Source organism: Periophthalmus magnuspinnatus, chromosome 21 (genome assembly GCF_009829125.3).
Source record: "Periophthalmus magnuspinnatus isolate fPerMag1 chromosome 21, fPerMag1.2.pri, whole genome shotgun sequence".
Taxonomy (NCBI): domain Eukaryota; kingdom Metazoa; phylum Chordata; class Actinopteri; order Gobiiformes; family Gobiidae; genus Periophthalmus; species Periophthalmus magnuspinnatus.
The window spans coordinates 4,476,027-4,496,439 of record NC_047146.1 but is presented as its reverse complement, the minus strand read 5'-3'; the positions used below and the strand labels follow the sequence as shown (position 1 = coordinate 4,496,439).

The window sequence follows — 20,413 nt, the reverse complement described above, 5'->3', positions numbered from 1 at the left end:
TTTTTACGATTTTTTTTAATGTTCTGTTTCTTTTTTAGCTTTACTCAAACAGGAGAACCCAAAGACAAGCACCCAGACGCTCCTTTTCAAGTGTCACCTGTTTAAAATATGAAAACAAACAAAGCAAATAAGTAAATAAGTTCATGTAAAATGTTTTTTTTTTCTGGATTATCTTCAGTTCTTTCATTATTTCCATGGCCCCGATGATGGGAAAAAGTATAAAAGTATAGCTGGTCGAGTATTTGTCCACTGATCGACATAAACAACCCGCAAAAGACGAAATCCGCGAAGTATCAGCTTTATTTTTTACAATTATTCTCTATGTTTTTTGCTGTAAAACCCCTCACCACACACTTTATACACTTTTCTCACACAGGCGTTAACATTTTCTCACATTTCTCTCTCAAAGTTCAAACCTTCGTCGGCGTCTTTGTCGGTGCAGAACGTTTCATCGACGTTGTGGGTTTTGTCGGGGGGAAAACAAATCGCAAACGTACAGCACTTCAGAGTCACACCGCGATCCGACGTTTATGTAAATTTGTCCGAACACATTCTGTACTGGACAGGAGACACGGCACGGAGGAGACTGATGGACAATGGTCTACAGTCCAACAGCCAATCAGGACGCAGAACACAATGGTCTACAGTCCAACAGCCAATCAGGACGCACAACACAATGGTCTACAGTCCCTAAGACCAAAATGACGAGTCTGACAGCAGCAGTTAGAGAGAGAGGACACAAAAACAAATAAAAATAATAATAATAATAATTAACTCAAAATAACCAAAAACAACCAAAAAAAACCCTCTCAAAATAACTTAAAAAAAAGTTTAAAATAAACTAAAAAAAAAAAAAAAAAAAAAAAGAACTCAAAATAGCAAAAAAAACCTCCAAAAAACAAAATTGACACTGATGGACAATGGTCTACAGTCCAACAGCCAATCAGGACGCAGAACACAATGATCTACAGTCCAACAGCCAATCAGGACGCACGACACAATGCACTTCAAACCAAAAGCGTGTAGAATTGCACTGGAAAAATCCGCGAAACAGCGAGACCGCGAAAGGTGAACCGCGATATAAAATGTGACTACTACTACTACTACTACTACTACTACTACTACTACTACTACTACTACTACTGCTACTTTGACAACAAATGTTCGGCCAATTCAAATTCTCCACGAAAACACAATGACGGAAAACATAAGGACATTCCAGCTGTAAACACGACGCTGTGGAGACTAAGCAAATAATTACACATCTACACAATCTCTCCACGTCCGTCCAGTCGTTCTGCGGAGCTCCTCACTCTTCACTTCTATAATCACACGCTGTATATTAGTCTGTATGTTGCCAAAACCAGAAAAGCCTCCAGAGCTAAACACAGAAATTATGAGCCGGTCCCAACGGCTCAGCTCGTGTTTCTGTTGGTTCCACTTGAGAACGATCGTTACCAAAAGAGACAAAAGAGACATGGATCTGTGCGATGAGTCCAACGACGAGACGGAGAAAACATAAACCCTGTTCATACGGGTTCAAAACAGAGTTAAACTGCAACATTTGAACATCACATGTCGTTTGTAATTGTAAAGTTTCAGTTCTGACACCGATAGTGATTTAGAGAGATTTATCCTGCATTTGTCTCCAGTAACTTAGACGACTGTAACGTCCTGCTCACTGGTCTCTCCAAACGAGCCTTAAGACAGAACATCCAGAACATCCAGAACACTGCTGCTCGGGTCAGGACTAGAACCAGGAAGTACTTCACACATGTGTCCTGTGGCTCAGGTCTCTGGCTCCTGTGGCTCAGAGACTTTAAAGCAGCTCAGTGTGAACAAGTCTCTCCATGGACCAGCACCAAAGAACATCTCCCACATGAGCCACAAGAACCATCTCACATGAGGAGGACTTCAGGGACCCGGTTTAGTCCAAGTTTAATCCTGGTCTAGTCACAGTCGAGTCCTGGTCCAGCCTGGTCTAGTCCTGGTTTAGTCCTGGTTTTGTCCTGGTCTATGTGTCAATGAAACAAAACACAACCCCAGGTCTGTTTGTTATGAGGAAACAACATCTAGTCCTGGTCTAGTCCCGGTTTGTCCCGATTTAGTCCTGGTTCACCTTGATTTATTCCTGGTCTAATTTAGTTTATTCCTCGTTTAGTCCTGACTCTAGGATCAGCAGGAGGCCAGGACTAAACCAGGACTAAACCAGGGCTAAACCAGGGCTAAACCAGGGCTAAACCAGGGCTAAACCAGGGCTGAACCAGGACTAAACCAGGACTAAACCAGGGCTAAACCAGGGCTAAACCAGGGCTAAACCAGGGCTAAACCAGGACTAAACCAGGGCTGAACCAGGACTAAACCAGGACTAAACCAGGACTAAACCAGGGCTGAACCAGGACTAAACCAGGACTAAACCAGGGCTGAACCAGGGCTGAACCAGGACTAAACCAGGACTAAACCAGGACTAAACCAGGGCTGAACCAGGACTAAACCAGGACTAAACCAGGACTAAACCAGGGCTGAACCAGGACTAAACCAGGACTAAACCAGGGCTGAACCAGGGCTGAACCAGGACTAAACCAGGACTAAACCAGGACTAAACCAGGGCTGAACCAGGACTAAACCAGGACTAAACCAGGACTAAACCAGGACTAAACCAGGACTGAACCAGGACTAAACCAGGACTAAACCAGGACTAAACCAGGATTAACCAGGATTAACCAGGACTAAACCAGGACTAAACCAGGACTAAACCAGGACTAAACCAGGTCTAAACCAGGACTGAACCAGGACTGAACCAGGACTAAACCAGGACTAAACCAGGATTAACCAGGACTAAACCAGGACTAAACCAGGACTAAACATGGGGGATCAGCGTTTCAGTTTTGTGCAGCTCAAACCTGAAACATTCTTCCTGAAGATGTGAGACAGACCTCCACTTTGACAATGTTTAAATCCAGACTCAAAACGGTTCTGTTTAGCTGAAAATGACTGAAAGGGTTTATTTTATGATTATTTATGTTTTGATTTGTTGTATTGTGATTTTAATGTCTGTCTTTTTCTGTAAAACACTTTGAATTAGAGACTTTCCTTGCGTTGATCCCAGTTTGAGGACAGAAAATGGCACTTAATAATCACTATAAATCACTATATCGACGTATCGTTTTATATATAAAAACTAGAACAGTACATTTTGGGACTCAATATTTATCACGTGCATCTGTTTGTTGCAATAGTGGGAGGTTTGTACTTTTTATGTCAGATTTGAGCTGCAGACGGTGGAGTAAACGAAGAATTATCGCTTCATTCTCTGTTTATTTGTTGCGGCTCATTCGTTTTAATGATGCTGTGTTAAAAAATAAAGCAGGAACATGCCAGTGAAACATTTTTTTTATCATGTCAGTGACTTAAAGTAGTAATATTATCGTTTATCGTGACATACTGAGCTTCAAAATTCATTATTGTGACAGACTCATTTCATAAAGACCTGATCATTTAATGTAACTCTCACCAAAATCAGCCTGGAAATATATTATTATCAAATTAAAGGCTCAACCAGGACATCTACTTAACCGATTTTATAAAACCGACACTCCATCCAGCTAATATTTCAGTATCGGCACTGATATTCGGTATCAGTATCAGTATCGGTGCATCATTTATATAAAAAAAAATGAGCAGATCGATTAAACATGAACAAAACAAACTAAACTAAACATTTCTGGACTTCTGTGGCTAATTTTGCAGCTATTTATACAGCAACTAATGTATTTAAAGACATGTTTTAACCATAGAGTGTCAATATAAACGTTCAAACAGGAAGTGACTCTGGCTTCAATTCACTTTCTATTGAAAAAACTCTGGCTCTTCTCTCTGTAACTGCTGCTGTCAGACTTGTCATTTTGATCTTAAAATGTTCGTATTAACCCGCTCAACATGATCCCGGGGTTTTTATTTCACTATTGTTCCCCAAAATCAAGATATGCACGTTAAAAACAGACGAATCATGCGTTTTCTTTATACAGTTTGTGTTTTTTACTCATTTTACGTTTAATTTGAGGATCGTCCCAAAACACACAGACATTTTTTTGTTAATATAGCTCTTAAATTTACCACATAACCTCAGTCGTGAACCTTCTAGAGACAGAACATTTGAAGTTTAACCGGGCAAAAGACCCTCCCTTAGGCCGTAAAAGGAGGTCAGGGGGAAAATCCCTAACTCTGGACACATGAGAGCGGGGTTCTATGGATCAGAGGGAGAAGACGACACACACAGACCGCGACAGACAAAGACTCGACCCTGCAGCTATTCAGGCTTTTGGGAGAACAGCCCAAACTTTCCTGAGCCCAATCCATCATGGAACAAACACAAGCGCAGCCAACCCGGAGTATCGTGTCACTTTCCACTATTTTTACCAGACCGCTTCCGGCTGTTGCGTAAACCTACATGACGAGCGTTTTAAATACATAGGGATGACTCTGCACGGACCGCAGCTTCATAATGTGAGCTGGAAGGATCGGGCTGCGGCGGAATACTAGAGACGCAGACCGCAGGAAAAAGAATACTCTTCCACGTAATTCAAATGAGATGAAAGAACAGCATCGCGAAGACATGATGAGCGGTTAGAGACGTTAGCTTAGACGCCATGTTCTTTCCATGTCCTCCCGTAGTTTGGTAGATGCTTAGATTTAAACTTTGTTACGGTAATAAAAAACGTCCAAGCACGTGTCTGTCAGTATTAGCTGTAAGTCTCTAACTGGCCACTAGGGGGTCCGATCTAAAACCGCACGTTTGTCTCTGGGACGGGCTCCAGATATCTGAGTATTTTTCTTCACAGACGTTGCGCCCGGCTGTGCTCTGCCGTTTGCCCTTTTCGGAGAGACATTAGAAAGTGTTTAATCTCGAACGTCTCTCACTGAAATGTAAATCACGTTTTATTTTTTCGTGAATGAAGCGGATATAAAACTACCTGACGTCTGAGGATCGTTTTCAGATACTCACGAAATGCCACAGCCAGTTTTGGTTTCTGAAAGTTCGTAAATACGCCAAAAAATATCGCTTTTTTTTCTAGAGATGCACCAATCCAGCTTTTCAGTTTCGATATAGGCTTAAGTAGAGACTCAGATTAGTAATTATTCGATTTACACAAAATAAAATGAGACAAAACTGCTCCAAATGTGTCTGCAGCTGTTACTTATCTCTCGAGTGACGACAACAGCTTTGTATAAATAAAAGTTCAAACATTCTGAGACTTTCGGGGTTAAAAACGACCAGATAATAGACATTACATCAGTATAAGTCCAACCAAAATATGGACTGAACCGATATTTGAAAGCTGATATCTGAGCCAGTATCGGCGTCAATATCTGATACCAATGTCGGATCGGTGCCTCAGTAATTTCAACGTCACGACTTCTTGTCTGTGTCCCTCAGTCGTCCAGGTTTGAATTAAAATTGGACAAAAGTTTTAGAGTTAAGTAAAAGCCAAAGTTAAATAAAGTTGTAGAGTAAAGACGTTTCACTGCTCGTCCAATCCGCTTCTTCAGTTCTGGTCAGATTACTCCTGGACACTGCCTTATATCCGTCTGTTCCTTTAAGGACTGAACACACTATCGACTAGTGCAGCTCACCTACACTTTTATTATTTTTTTAGCCATAAAAGTTACGTTAAAAGGAAGTATCAGAATTTACTGGATTTTTTTACACAACTACCTCTATGTTACATGTCCATCTGTATTTTTTCTTGCGCTCTGATTCGTCACATTTGAAGGACAACGTAGGCAGATTACCGTAATGACAGTAAAATATTTAAAGAGCCCCGTGCCTCTGCTTTGAGACGCCGTTTGAATTTACACGATCGCACAATTGGTTGCGGAGTTACGGTAATAGAAAGTCCGCAACCGCCGACAATAACTTGCGAAACTATAGCCTTAATGGTTGTTTTTCACACCTGGTTTGCTCTATTGTTCTCTTTGTTTCCTTTGTTTGCTTTGGGTCTGAGGATGGAGTTGTAGATCGGAGATAGCTGACGTCAAAGGCTCCCTATTCCTGTTCAAGAAAGTTTACGTTTGTTGTTATTATTAGACCTAGCCAACAAACAGAAACTAAGCAAAAGGTGCGTTAGCTTCAGCGTCGTTAGCTCCTCCCGTCACGCAGATATAAGGCAGCGTCCAGGAGTAATCTGACCAGAAGTGAAGAAACGGCTTGGACGAGCAGCCGAACGTCTTCGCTCTTAAACTTTTGACCGATCTGAAATGTTCTTTTACTTCGCAAAAACTCGATATGGTAAAGTAGAGTAGTCGTCGTCGTCGTGTATGTGCGTCCTGCCTAATGCCCATAGTAACGGCGCACTATTACTTTCCCCCCAAACTGAAATAAACAGAGAGATAAATGAACACATGTGCAGTTTAACCCCTGAGAGAGAACACTGGTCTGTTATGTGGCTTGGGGAGTTTATAGGATTGAACTGTGCTATTTGGAATGCTGTAGTCAAACGCAAAAAAACATCTGATACGCTATACTGTTATTTAGGCAGACCTCAGCTCCCCAAACAGCAGAATGGTAAATATAACTTCAGCGCGCCACATCTGCTATTTTCCAAAAAGATCTGATGGAAAAACATTGCTGCGAAAAACGTGGACTGGCTCAAAAAGTCGCAGCAGACAATGAGCGTTACAACCGGCACAGCTAAAATCGGACTCGAATCTGAAGCCCGTGTAAACATCTGTCCGGACAAAGTTTGGGGTCTGAAGATCCGAGTTTGAACCTGCGCGTCTGATTGAGTCGTATAAAGATTTGAAAGCGAATTCGGTGTTGAATCAAGTCAGCGTTTTTTGTTTTTTTTGCTTCCTTTTAGTATTTTGGCTTGAGCAACTGCAGAAGCTCTTGTCGCGAGGCTGAATCTGCACGTCGTCAGCAAAAGTATGAACCGTTTTTGAGAGGAAACGTTATGAATGATGCAATTTTGATGGAAATGAAGATGGAACTATAGTTTTTTGTCGGTCAGTATTTAACCTTCTGCTTTTTCTTTGCTCTACTGGGACATTTTTGGTTTATTTTCTGGTCTGTACGATCAGATTTAAGCTGTAAAAGTTGGAGTAAATAACTTGTCTGACGCATTACGGACTCAAACTAACGACTAAACTGTTTCACTCTGCTGTTTATTTATTTCAGCTCATGATTTTTAACAATATTGTAGATTTATAATAGTTTTTGCGGTTAAAATTTTTTGCGTCAGTGGCAGAATTGAGTTTCAATATCATCTGTATTTGCTTCAGCGATACATCCAACTTCATAATTTCTAATCATGACCATAGACTGTTTATATAAATGGACAGAGCTAACCTGCTAGCCGCCGCGTTCCAGACAGGAAGTGATCATGTGCGCGCTTCCGGCTCCCATTACTCTGTCTCCAATTCGCTTTCTATTGAATTTTGGTCTTAAAACGTCCGTATTAACCCGCTCTACGTTATCCTCGGGTTTTTATTTCACTTTTGTGTCTGTAAATCAAGATATGAACATTAATAACAGACAAATCAGACGCCTTCTTTCCCTGAGGTGTATCTGATTTCACCGGATCCCAAACCGCTGAACGGTCTTGCGCCAAAATCTAAAAATTACAACTTGCTTCATCAATTTACAAATCAGGCTGAGAGGGATTAGACTGGCTACAATAATCACAACAAAACAGACGTACAATTAAGAATGTTCGTGCTAGCTAAAATGATAGACTTTATATTTTTAGATTATTTGCGGAAAAAGATAATAATAAATAGTTTTCAGGGGATTATGCTTTTATTTTAATAGATTTTTTCCCCTGACAGTTTGGTCTGCTCACTAGCGCCTCTGAGTGGTCACGTGATGTTGAGTGGCGTGATCGGTCAGCGGATTTAAACGGGTTTTGGCGCCGTCGTCGGTGGAGGCGGGATTAGTTCTGTCAGGATAAATACTATATCGACTCAATATATATCTATAAAAAATCATTTACCAGGATTATATTGCATTATTGTTATTGTGTCAGTGGCTTAAAGTCGTTTCAGTATCATCGTTTATGCTTCAAAATGTGTTGTAGTTTTATTATCTGCAGGACGACAGCGCCATCTGCAGTCTGGCTTCTTCGCGAGAGTATCCCAGGTATGTGACAGTAAAAAGGCCCCCTCGTTCCGGTTCACAGTCCCGCGGTCACGTTTTCGGATTTCGGAAGGAACGCACAACGGCAAAACTTGCTTAAATCAGCTGGCCAATCACGTGACCACTCTGAGGCGCTAGTGAGCAGTCCGACCTGTCAGGGATGAACACAAACTAAACCTTGACCTGGAAAAAGAATCTATTGAAACACTGGACGATTATGGTTGTAATTGGGACAGAGGTTCGTGTGGTAAACGTTTTAACACCCAACCAGTTTTGGAAGTGGCTTTTGTTTGCGCTTATAGTTGCGCCGAAGCAGGAAAGACCCAACTGTTGCCAGAAAGCCCACCATTGTATCAGAGGTCCACCATCAGTCTATTTTAGAGAGAGGATTGTTCATGAAACTCTCGGCAAAGTTCCACAGTTTTTTCAACGCGAGATTGTGTTAAATAGCTCACTTGATGTTCAGCCAGTTTCCTGTTACTTAGTGAGGTTGACGCTAATAATGGTCCTATGACAGAAAAGCAGCGAAAAATGGTAAAGTAAAGTGTGAGAGGAGTAAGGACAGAGATGTTTAACGCTCTGGGGTTTCTATGCGTTCTTCAGAGACGGTGGATCAGTGGACTTGACCGCTCTGCCGATGACGTTTATGGCGAGAGCAGGATTCAAAACGCCGATATTCGGATCAGAATCAGAAGACTTTTTATTGCCATTGTCAGTAAACACAGCTCACAAACTAGGAACTCTCTTTGGCGATAAAGTGCAACATAAAAACACTGAATAAATACAAATAAGAGCGTGCATAAAGTTAAAAAATATGAGTTTAAAGATAAAATAACGTACTTAGAGGTAGATATATACAACAACATCAGAACAACAGTGCAAACACGGCTTATTAAGGTGACCGGTATCGTAAAGTGTCCAGTTTAGTGCAGATATTCTAAATCAGGGGCGTCAAACTGAGGGCCACATCCACAAAGAGTTTGCTCTCAAAGGGCCAGATGTAACTGTAAGATAAATGAAACTAAATGTGACCAAATGTAAAGTAAAATAAATGCAACTACTTGTTAATTTTGTTAATCAACCGTTTCTAGTCATACTTTTTATTTTGACTTTGTTGCGGGCCACATAAAATGACGTGGCGGGACACATTTGGCCCACGGGCCTCGAGTCTGAGACATGTTTTCTAAAGTGTCAATGGTACAGATATTATAAACTGTTCATGAGACAAACTGTGGACAAACAGAACTGAGAGATAACAGATTATTCCGGCTTGGGACCAGGACAAACTGTGGATGTATTGAATAATCCTGCCTCAAACTAACACTGATTCACATAAAAAACGGGATTCTATTGTAACAAGGCATGGGACGATATTAATAATTGCGATTAACGATTATATCACGAGAATTATTAAAGTTGCAGACAGTTTAAAATGTTATAGATATGAATAATTATAATTTTAATCTTATGAACAAGCTCCATGTTTAAAGAAGTGTCATAGTATTGTACTTTGTAGCGAAAACAACTACGATTTAGCGGAGAATTTTCTGGATGAGCAGGGCCGTTAACAGAAATTTAGAGGCCCCGGGCAAAAGTCTGAAATGGGCCCCCCCTTTAAAACAAATTAATAAAAAGAGAGACCAAATCTGGGCCCCTAAACCCCGGGACAACAGGCCTCTTTGTCTTCTCGTCGACTCCCCTGTGGATAAGTAGGTTTTTTTTTGCACATTCTGAGGGAGCAAAGGCGATTATCTTTGTTGGAGATTATCACGATTATATAAAACGATTATTGTCCATCCTTTTTATCACGATAAACGAAAATATTGTTCCCTAATTGTAACTAAAAAATCCAACAAAACACTATTGGTAAAACTGCCAACCAAACATTTTCAGAGTGGGACATGTAAAACACCACCAGACTCCAAAGATCTGACCACACTGATGAAACATGAACAGTTCTAATCCAATCAAAGGCTTATAACACACAATAACTCCACTTTATTTCACATAAAACGGCAGAATGGGGACGGCACACCATAATAATCACATCCAGGCAGCTCGTATAAACAAGAGAGCGGCTGCAGACCTCCACCCAGAGTACCCAGCGCTGCAGACCTCCACCGGGACGCACCTCCCCCCACGTGTCCCTCACCATTTGTTGTCGTCTTAGTTCATTGTGAAGACAGTTCGCTTCATGTCGTCTTAGCTCTACTCGCTGCGTGCGTTAATTAGCATTTTTAAAACAGCCAAAAAAAAAAGTATTTATTCAAAAAAATTAAGAGTAGAACCAGTAAAAAACGTCATCGTGTTTGTGTTCGAGGGGTCAGTGTGTGGAACGACCTCGATGATAAATTAAAAAGCTCCTACACAACAGAAGCATTTAAAAAGAGGTATAATAAAACATTACTTTTTGAAAATTACAGGACTCAGGAATGATTTATGTGAACTGCTGTGGTTTGTAGTTTTTCTTTTATTTGCATATTGAGTCATATGTTGCAGAACTGGTGCTGCTTTTCTTGGAATTCCTGTGTGTTGTTATTAAATAGGTTTAGGCGTTATAAGTCATTTTTACTTCAGCCCAGATCAGGCGTGACCAAACTGCGGCCCGGGGACCAAATGCGGCCCTCAGACAAATTTTTCTCGGCCCTCAAGCTTCTACGTGAATTGGCCCATATTACCTTAAATAGTACTTTTTACAGTACATTTCTAAAAATCTAATATTTAATGCATCCCTTTGAGGATTTAAGCATGAATAAAGCTCTAGTGGTTCAGTTTAACTTGTAATAAACACACAGATTTGAAGTATTCACTGTAATGGCGCCCAGTCTATGGCCCTCAATCGGCCCTCAGCTTTGTCTATGTTTTTATACGTGGCCCTTAATGAGAAAAGTTTGGACACCCCTGGCCTAGATCCTTTTGGTCACGATAGAAATGTTATATAGTACAACCTTATACAAGCTGAATAATGTTTGATTTTGGATGTAATGAAAAATAGAAAAATAGAAAGTGAACATGGCGCACTTGCTCATTTTTATTATCTATATGATCAGATTTAAGCCGTAAAAGTTGGAATAAATAACTTGTCTGACTCAAACTAATGACTAAACTGTTTCATTCTGCTGTTTTTGTTCTTGCAGCTCATGATTTTGAACAATATTGTGGACTGATAATAGTTTTTTGTGGTTTAAATCTGCTCTTGGTTTTTGTATCAGTGGCAGAAGTGAAGAAACTAGCTTTACTTTAGCGATTTATCGAACTTGAGAATGTGTTATCGAGACGAAGCTTTAAACGTGGGACCAGACTGATATCAATGTGTAAAGAAAATACAGAGATACAAGTCTGGATTTGCCAGGCTACCACACAGACTGTATATATAAATGGACATAGCTAACCTGCGCTTCTGGCTCCATCGACTCTGGCTCCAGTTCACTTTCTATTGAAAAACTGCTACTTTCAGACTTGTCATTTTGGTCTTAAATATTCGTATTAACCCTCTACATGATCCTGTGTTCTTTATTTCGCTATTTTGTCCGTAAATCAAGATAAGAACATTAATAACAGACAAATCAGGCGTCTTCTTTCCCTGAGGTCGCTCCCGTTAGCGTTAGCAACAGGTTTGATTGACAGCGTTGCTAAGCGTCGGCTCCCTACTAAACCAGCAGTCAACAACAACATCCTCACCCCGGATTGGCTCTTTTGTTGCTATGATACTCGTGGTCGGAATCCCAAATAGGCAACTCGGCTCCAAATTAGCCGCTATAACTGCTCTAGCCTCGATTAGCTTCACTTGACTGGAGCTAAACGCCGCGAGTGACGTCACATTCACTTAGTCCACTTCTTTACACGGTCTGCGGGATGGAGGTACGTCGCGTGAGGGTCCTCTGGGTGGAGGTCTGCGTGCCGGGTCGTCTCCACGTAAACACAGCGCGTCACAGGCCGATCGCGTCAAGTGCGTGTTCGTTTGTTTACCTTTGGTGTGCTCCTGCTCAGTCCAGCTCCAGCACTTCACCAGGGACGATCCAACCTGCAGACAGACCAGGAATATTTATTACTCATGATCACATTTCCTCTGGTCGATGCGTCTCCCTCTCAGACGACTGTGAAACCAAAACCAAAGCCTCTGACGCTTCTGTTTGGCCTTTTGCAGCCAAAGCCCAAATATTTATGCACTTAAGATGTTCACAAGTCGTCCATTATGAGCACAGTAGCAGTGCTGTTCCTAAATGTTCGCTATATACAACAACGGAAAAAAAAAATCCCCTGCGTGACAAAGCTGGATTTTATTTTATTTTATTTTTTACCAGAAATCATGCGCTCCCCTCCATCTAGCAGTTTATTAGACTTGTAACTATAGAGATCGACTGAAATTCAGCTCAAATCTTTATCAAAATCACCACATTTGAAGCTTTATAAGACTCAAAATCTGCGAGAAATACTTTTACTTTTTACTCTTTAAGTACATTTTTAAACAGGTACTTTAAGGTATTTTAAGTATATTTTGTCATGTGAAACTTTTACTTGAGTATTTCTTTGCTCCAGTATCTTTACTTTTACTCAAGTAACAAAATTGAGTACTACTTCCACCACTGCAATGCCCATAAGCTCCATTTTGATTATTATACCCCCCAAAAAATGATTTTAAATGAATACAAAAATTTAAATGAAGAGAAAAAATGTCTATACTTTTTACTGTTGTATAATTTAACTATAACAAGTAAAAATCATCTCGATAGAAATTATGTTTAGACGTCCACAGCCCTGTTTTTACTGCTAGTCCATAATGGAACTGTGTAATCTGTTTCTGTGAATGACATTATCACAGTTTAAGCTTTTTACAACGACAGCTCAAACCAAACATCGGCTCAGGCAGGAAAGGTAAGGCCAACGGTAAGGTCCAAGTGTCAATAGTAAGGACGATGATAAAGCCGATGGTAAGTCCAATGGTAAGGCCCAAGTGTCAATAGTAAGGCCGATGATAAGGCCGATGGTAAGTCCAATGGTAAGGTCCAAGAGTCAATAGTAAGGCCGATGGTAAGGCCGATGGTAAGACTGATGGTAAGGCCGATGGTAAGTCCAATGGTAAGGCCCAAGAGTCAATAGTAAGGCCGATGGTAAGGCCGATGGTAAGACTGATGGTAAGGCCGATGGTAAGTCCAATGGTAAGGCCCAAGTGCCGATAGTAAGGCTGATGATAAGGCCGATGGTAAGGTCCAAGTGCCGATAGTAAGGCAGATGGTAAGGCCTAAGTTCAAATACTGGACTTGTAAGTATGAGCTGGTCACGTGGGTGTACTTTTTGAAATATATCAAAAAATATAATAAAATTTAAATATTCTAATCAGTAGGTTAAAGGTAAATGAGAAAGTAGAGCCAGTGCAACACATTTTAACGCTGACACCGTCACACCACCGTGTACATGTCTCCTTAAGGACTATAGACTTCAAAAAGCAGCTGTCAACACAACAAATACATGGTCAGCAGGGGGCACTACAGTGTACGTTTGTGTGTGTTCATGTGTGTGTTGTCTGTGTGTGTGTGTGTTAGGACCCTGCTGAGCCTGTTCAAAAAGTGTGATCCAAGAACCACCAGTCGGCCCACAGCGTTCAGCGCGGTGTCATCCTCGCGTTTCGCAGTTTAACTTCCTGCGTCGGGTTAAAACCATCATCGTAACACAAAGCTGTAGCGTCCGTGACTTCATTCATAACACTATAAATGTGTCAGCGGGTCACGGGGCGTCCCATTCAAACGCGCGGCAGCCGTAGCCTCGGATCATTAGCGGCTCTCATATGATCAGGAGCTGACGGCTGAAACAACAACCAGTGTTTTGTTTAGCGTCACGCACAAGGGCTAGCTCCTGCCCCATCAGGATCCAAGAGAATACATCAGGCTTTATGGAAATACTACTGAACACATGTGTCTCAATATGTGGCTCATTTAGCTGTTAGTTTGAAAAGGTTACACAACAGAGTCTGGGTCATAAAACTGCCCACATATTCCAGTTAAGACGACGACAGAAGAGACGTTCACCACACCTTACACTGTCAGTGGCTGGTATTTCTTGATTGACATGTTTACGGGATCATAACGGGCAAAAGAATGAAAAAAAAGTAAATGTTTTGGCTAAGCTCAAGAACATCCCAAGGATACAGTGTTTTTGTAAATTCTGTATCACTGCGAGACAAGGCCAGGTGCAAACAACGAACAACGAAAACTGAAATTAAAATTAAAATCGTCTTCATACAAAAACTTTCAAACTCTATTTCGATAGTAAGGAAAAGGATTGATACTTTTATGTACATGATTCTGTTTTTGGACAATAGAATGGAAACAAACAGTAGATTCTTGAATATTACCATGTTTGATAATCCTAACTCTTCACAATGTTTGCTATCGAACAGAGATCGACCGATATGGACGATTTTTGAGCTAATAACATAGACTGTATATATATAAATGGACATAGCTAACCTGCTAGCCACCGTGTTCTATATAGGCCCCTCTCTCTGTATCTGCTGCTGTCAGACACGTCATTTTTGGTCTTTAAATGTTCGTATTAACCCACTCTACATGATCCTGCTGTTTTTATTTCACTATTATGTCAGTATTTATCGTGTGTATTACTTTTTCTTTGCGCTACAGCTAATTTTTTGGTTATTTTTTCGCTATATGATCAGATTTAAACCGTAAAAGTTTGAATAAATAACTCGTCTAACTCTTAACAGACTCAAACTAACGACTAGCTCATGATTTTGAACATTATTGTAGATTTAGGAGAGTTTTCGTGGTTTAAATCTGCGCTTTTGGTTTTGGTGTCAGTTTCAATATTATCGTTTATCGTCTATATTTACTTAAGCGATATATCGGACTTCAGAATGCTTTATCGAGACGGGCCCAGAGGCTCGAGTCGCTGACAGCCAGATGAAGAAAGCAGGAAAAGACTTTGGAAAAGCTGTGTCCCTTTTTGCACAATATAATTCCCACATTTGAATGAGTCACAGTGGGTGGGGCCACTACAAACATGCAACGGACAAAGTGACTCCATATGCAGCCCCCACAACGGATCGATTCACTCGTTTTCATCCGAGAGTAGCTCAGAATCTCCAACTCCAACTGGTTCGATGCAAGAAAATTAAAAAACGGGGGCGACAGTGGCTCATTTGGTAGAGTTTTTGTCCAATGATGTGAATTTTGACAGCACAAAACTGGCTCTTTACATAAAAAAAAAACCTAAAATAAATTGGTAGAACAGTTGGATCCACTGTCCCACAGGTCGGCAGTGCAATCCCAGCTCCCACAAATGAATATTGCTGTTGTGTCCTTAGGCAAGACACTTAACCCAGCTCACCCCCAGCGTCTGTTTACACTGGTGGAAAAAAAAACGCTATATAAAAATGTGACCACTGCGTATTTATTGTGGGGATTTTTTCTTAAAAATCTGCAAAATTAGGGAGATTTTTGTTGTTTTTGTTGTAATACGATAAGACTTGAGCTGAAGAGAGTTGAAAAAGTCATTTCTACGGCTAAGTACTGGCTCATTCATTCGTCTTTTAATGGTGATATATATTTAAAATGTTTCATGTGGATCATCTCGGTTTATTTTAATGTATCAGCGGCTTCAATCTTTACATCGTGACAGGCCGACCCATGATCAAACGCTAATATAAAAAGGGAAAAATGGCATCACCGCGGCTCGTTTGTTCTGAAAGGCTCTGATTGTCCTCTCCGCGGGTTCACTCTTTACTGTGGTCTGAGGAGATGGGACTGATGTGGCTGAGCTTTACACGTTTTTCAACAGGAAACTAAAGCGATGTGTCATTGAAAACGCTTCCTACTTCAAACATGTGTCAATAGAGTTTATGAATGTTACGGTCATGAAGTAATTGCTCCACGATCAGGCAAAATAAATACGAAACAGGGGTGGTAAATGAAGTACTTAAGTAAACTGGATACGTTCTACTCCGCTACATTAACGAACAGGACTGAAAAGTAAAAGTATTTGAACAAAACTAAAATATACAAATACAAACAGAAAAAAAAAACGATTAAAGTTGTTGCTGTGGAACAAAATTCAGCTCAAATGTTTATCAAAAGCTTTATAAGACTCAAAATCTGTGAGAAATATTGTTACGTTTTACTGTTTAAGTACATTTTTTAACAGGTACTTCAATACTTTTACTTGAGTAGACTGTTTCACGTGATATTTTTCCTGCTCCAAAGCTAAAACTAGGACGATGAACTTGCCGGCCTTAAACCCAGTCACATGCGCAGTACTGATAGTAGTAAGTACAGCCAACAGAACTCATAACATTAAGTAGACGCTTGAGTGTAAATGTACAGATATAACGATGCAAACGCAGCGTGGGGCAGTACATACGCGATTTAATAAGTTTATTGGGACTTTTAAATGGCGCTGGCTCAGGCGTCAGCAAACGGATTGTTCCTATTGCTCAACTGGACCGTTTTACAGTTGTGAAAGGACACGACTTGCCAAATCTGTGGATATAACTGTTTCTAAGTCTGAGATCAGCAGAACTAGGATATTACTTCAGTGCTAATAAGACCCAGGAATTAAACCAGGCATAAATGATAAACAATAGAGCTTTTTACAACAAAGACACGCAACAGATGTGCGTCTAGGCCTGTCACAAGAACACATTCTGAGGCTCGATACAAAGCACAGAGAAATACTGCGATAAATGATATAAACGATACTTTATGCTTTTATGTTTTGTCAAAATAAAACAGGATAATCTGAGTGAACAATGTTTAAATAGAGAGTGTCGTTAAAATGCATGAGCTGCAACAAATACATGACAGAATGAACATAAAAAAAAGGCCTGGAAGTGACTTTTTTAACTCCCTACAGCCCAAATCTTACAGTTTTTCATTAAAAAAAGCAGCAAATCTCCCCACTGTTGCAAAAGACGTAGACACGAAAAAATACTGAACAGAGATAGAGTTCACATTTTTTTAGCGTTTCAGCTGTCGGCTTTAAATCTCCACCAGGCTGTGCTCATAAACTACCAAAAAAAATCTGTACAAAGCTTCATTTGAAAAGTTTAATCCAAATCGGCAACCGCACTACGCTGTGTCTTATCCAAATGAAACAAGGCTGTGGGCGAGTTTGTAAATATAAATTAATATAAAACTTTTGCGGGAGATGATCTTAATCGTCCGTATATAGGGCCAGAGCGTATCAGCCATCACTTTCTCTGGATTTTAAACATCGGTGACGGCCACGGATGAAAAACACATCGTCTTTTTCTAATATCGAACCCCAAAATATACTGATCCAGCTTCAGATATTGAACGATAAGTCGATATAGAGATTATTGTGTGTCTTGTTTGCGTCAGTTTACAGCCAACCTCTTTTCACTTGCGTTTACATAAAAATTACCGGAACAATGGTTGTTATAACAGCTATAACTGAACGTGTCAGTGTGCGACATGTGGGGTTGTTTTTACGTGGTTTTGAGCCTGGGGGTGGTAAAGTGTTTCTGTAAGTGAGAGTGAAGGAGAAGCCATATGTGCACTCCTCTCACACATGCCGAGGACTGTCTGTCTCTGGGCTGTGCATAGTTTAGTCTACGGCAGCAGCAGCTGAAGGCCGCAGTCAAACACCAGGGTGAAATAAGGAGACAACCAGACCTCGTGTTTTTAAGGCTGATCCTCGAGAAAGAACGACAAAGATGACGAGAAAACCATCGTTCAGGAAGTCCTCTGATTCCACGGAGAGAAATTCAGACTTAAATGTGTGCTTGAATCATAGACTGTACATACAAATGGACATAGCTAACCTGCTAGCTGCTGCGTTACAAACAGGAAGTGATAATGGGCTCTGACTCTAATTCACTTTACATTGAAAAACTGTGTCCTCTCTTTCTGTACCTGCTGCTGTCAGACTCGTCATTTTGGTCTTAAAAATGTCCGTATTAACCCGCTCTACATGATCCTGGTGTTTTTATTTCGCTATTGTGTCCGTAAATCAATATATAAACATTAATAACAGACAAATCCAAAGCGCCTCAATCCCAAGAATCAATTTGCATCCGTCAAAAACCTGAGATTACGCGAGGCAAAGTAAGCAAAACCGATTAAATCTTTACATCTAATGCGAACCTGCAGCTGAAGACACTGCCACTGCGCCGTTCTGCCCGGTAACCAGCTCACCCTGCTAACGCACGCTAACAGCCACTCTGCACATCCATGTCTGCACAAGGCCAGACGTCAGCTCACATTACCCCTGCATGCTCCTGCTGCACACTGCACTCACCCTCACCCCGGGCTTCAAAGCCGCTTCTACAATCACATGGACATGGTTTTTAGGTTAGCTTCAGAAGGCTAAAGCTTGTGACCTAAAGAGAAGGGAATCTGACGCTACGCATTTGGAAAACCCGTGAATACTGAATCCAAAGAGTTATTTCCATTCAAATATAAATAAAACAGGCTGATTTGGGTTTATCAGAGTTATGCATCTGCGCACTTCCAGCTGAGTATAATTATTTATGCGTTTTTCTTACCGACAAATGTAATGGCTTTGGTTTTGCTCTCAGCCCACAGTCTGTAAAAAGAAGTGGACTAAGTGAGTGTGACGTCACCCTCAGCGTTCAGCTCCGGTCGAATGAAACGATCCATTTAGCAAATCATAAAACCTGTGTTCTTTATTCTTTATTAGTTATTACCGTAGCAATAACTATTCTCCCCGTGTTAATGAAAGTTAATGTGGCGTAAATATTAAGACTACTGCCACGGCGACGGGTATTTTAAACCTAAATATATCTTTTGAGTCGCGAAAACTCCTCAGAATGTCACATATCAACGGGAATATTCGCTCAGACTCCACACGCGACTTGTACTAATGTGTTCTACTGTTTCACACTTGGGCCTAAGACGCTAAAGATTTATTAATTGTTGCAAAAGCTTAGTTATTTTCCTGTGGATTTTCCAAAGGTTGAACGACAAAAAAGGCAGTGACCCATTTTCCAGAACACCAGGATGATGAGGATGACGTCCCGAGGTCATTCCCTCAGCTCTGGAGTCCTGGACGTGAAACTCATGCACGTCTCAGGCTCATTTTGAGATTTGAACTTTGCACTTTTACAGTCTCTGGTCTTCACTTTCGCTGTCTTTTTGCTTAGTTTGTCACGGTGCCTTAACAGTCAAAAGAAACAAGCATCATAGAACTGCATTCCTCAAACAAATGGAGTCTATCTGCCAATTAAGGTAAGAGTGTGCGTTTATGTGTGTGCCAATCTACGTTTTGAAGTATAAAACAGTGTGTACAGTAGTTGTGTAATTACATTTGTTTCTGGCCATGTTTCAGGAGCTGGGGCGGCTTTATACGACTCTGCCCTTCAGACCTGTTGGCACGTGTCTTCTTATGAAACCGATGTAAGTATCACTTTATATATCTTTATGAATGTCTGTGATTGTAACTGTAACATGTTTTTTGGGGGTTTTTTTGTAATATTTCTTCACCTGTAACACGTACAAGGCAAACTAAATGTGTGTGTAAATGGGCTTTCAGACAATGGCAGTTTGAAAAAGGGGGAGCTGAGAACAAACCTCTTCTGACTGTGGTAAAATAGTCATATACTTCATATTTATGTTCAGGTTATTTGTATTTAACCTGTTATTTTATGCATGTCCTTATAGTTGCGTATTAAACCTTTGTCTCCTCATTGTTTCAGGCCTGTTTCAAAATGTACATCAAGGCTGGTGATTTCTCCAAAAAACATCCTTGAAACCTTCAGGTGAGTCTCTCGATCAACAGAATTAATTACAGATGATTTTCTGCACAACTTTGACTCTTTTACAAAAGGCACCCAAGTGTGGTACATGGCAGGAGGTTTGCAGACTTGCTGTCCTAGAATGTAGAGGACATGCTCCGTCTGCTTCAGCCGAGGGAGGTGGTCCTGGAACTGATCCCTGATCTCATATTCAGCCTGTGGAGGCCTCCTGTGGATGCTCCATATTTCAGTGTGTCATGAAGAGAAATTAGCTGGAATGGCCCAGTCTGTCCTGGACAGACTTGAAAAAAATGAACATCTCTATGTTCTACCAGTGCTACTTTTATCGTTGTTTTCAGGATCAAATGGTCTGGAACGTCATCGCAAAAATCTTTGAGATGTTTCCAGGAAAACAACTTTTTCAAAATCTGAGCACCTGTCAACTATTTTCACAAATACAAACTGAGGAGCTTCCAGACTCCAGACCAGGAGTCCCCTGTTCTCCATTTATCTGAGCACCTCCACAGTGAACTGCCTAAGGAACTTTCAGA

At 40.8% G+C, this 20,413-nt stretch overlaps 1 protein-coding gene across 5 annotated transcripts in view; it reads right to left on the bottom strand.

Annotated features, from left to right (window-relative positions):
• Positions 1-20,413, bottom strand: part of raph1a (Ras association (RalGDS/AF-6) and pleckstrin homology domains 1a) — an 85,700-nt gene that overhangs the window by 45,942 nt on the left and 19,345 nt on the right. For all 5 annotated transcript variants that reach the window (XM_033986782.2, XM_055230582.1, XM_055230584.1 and 2 more), the window contains exon 2: positions 12,104-12,158. The gene's annotated coding sequence lies outside the window, so the exon portion shown is untranslated. The remainder of the gene's footprint in view (positions 1-12,103; positions 12,159-20,413) is intronic.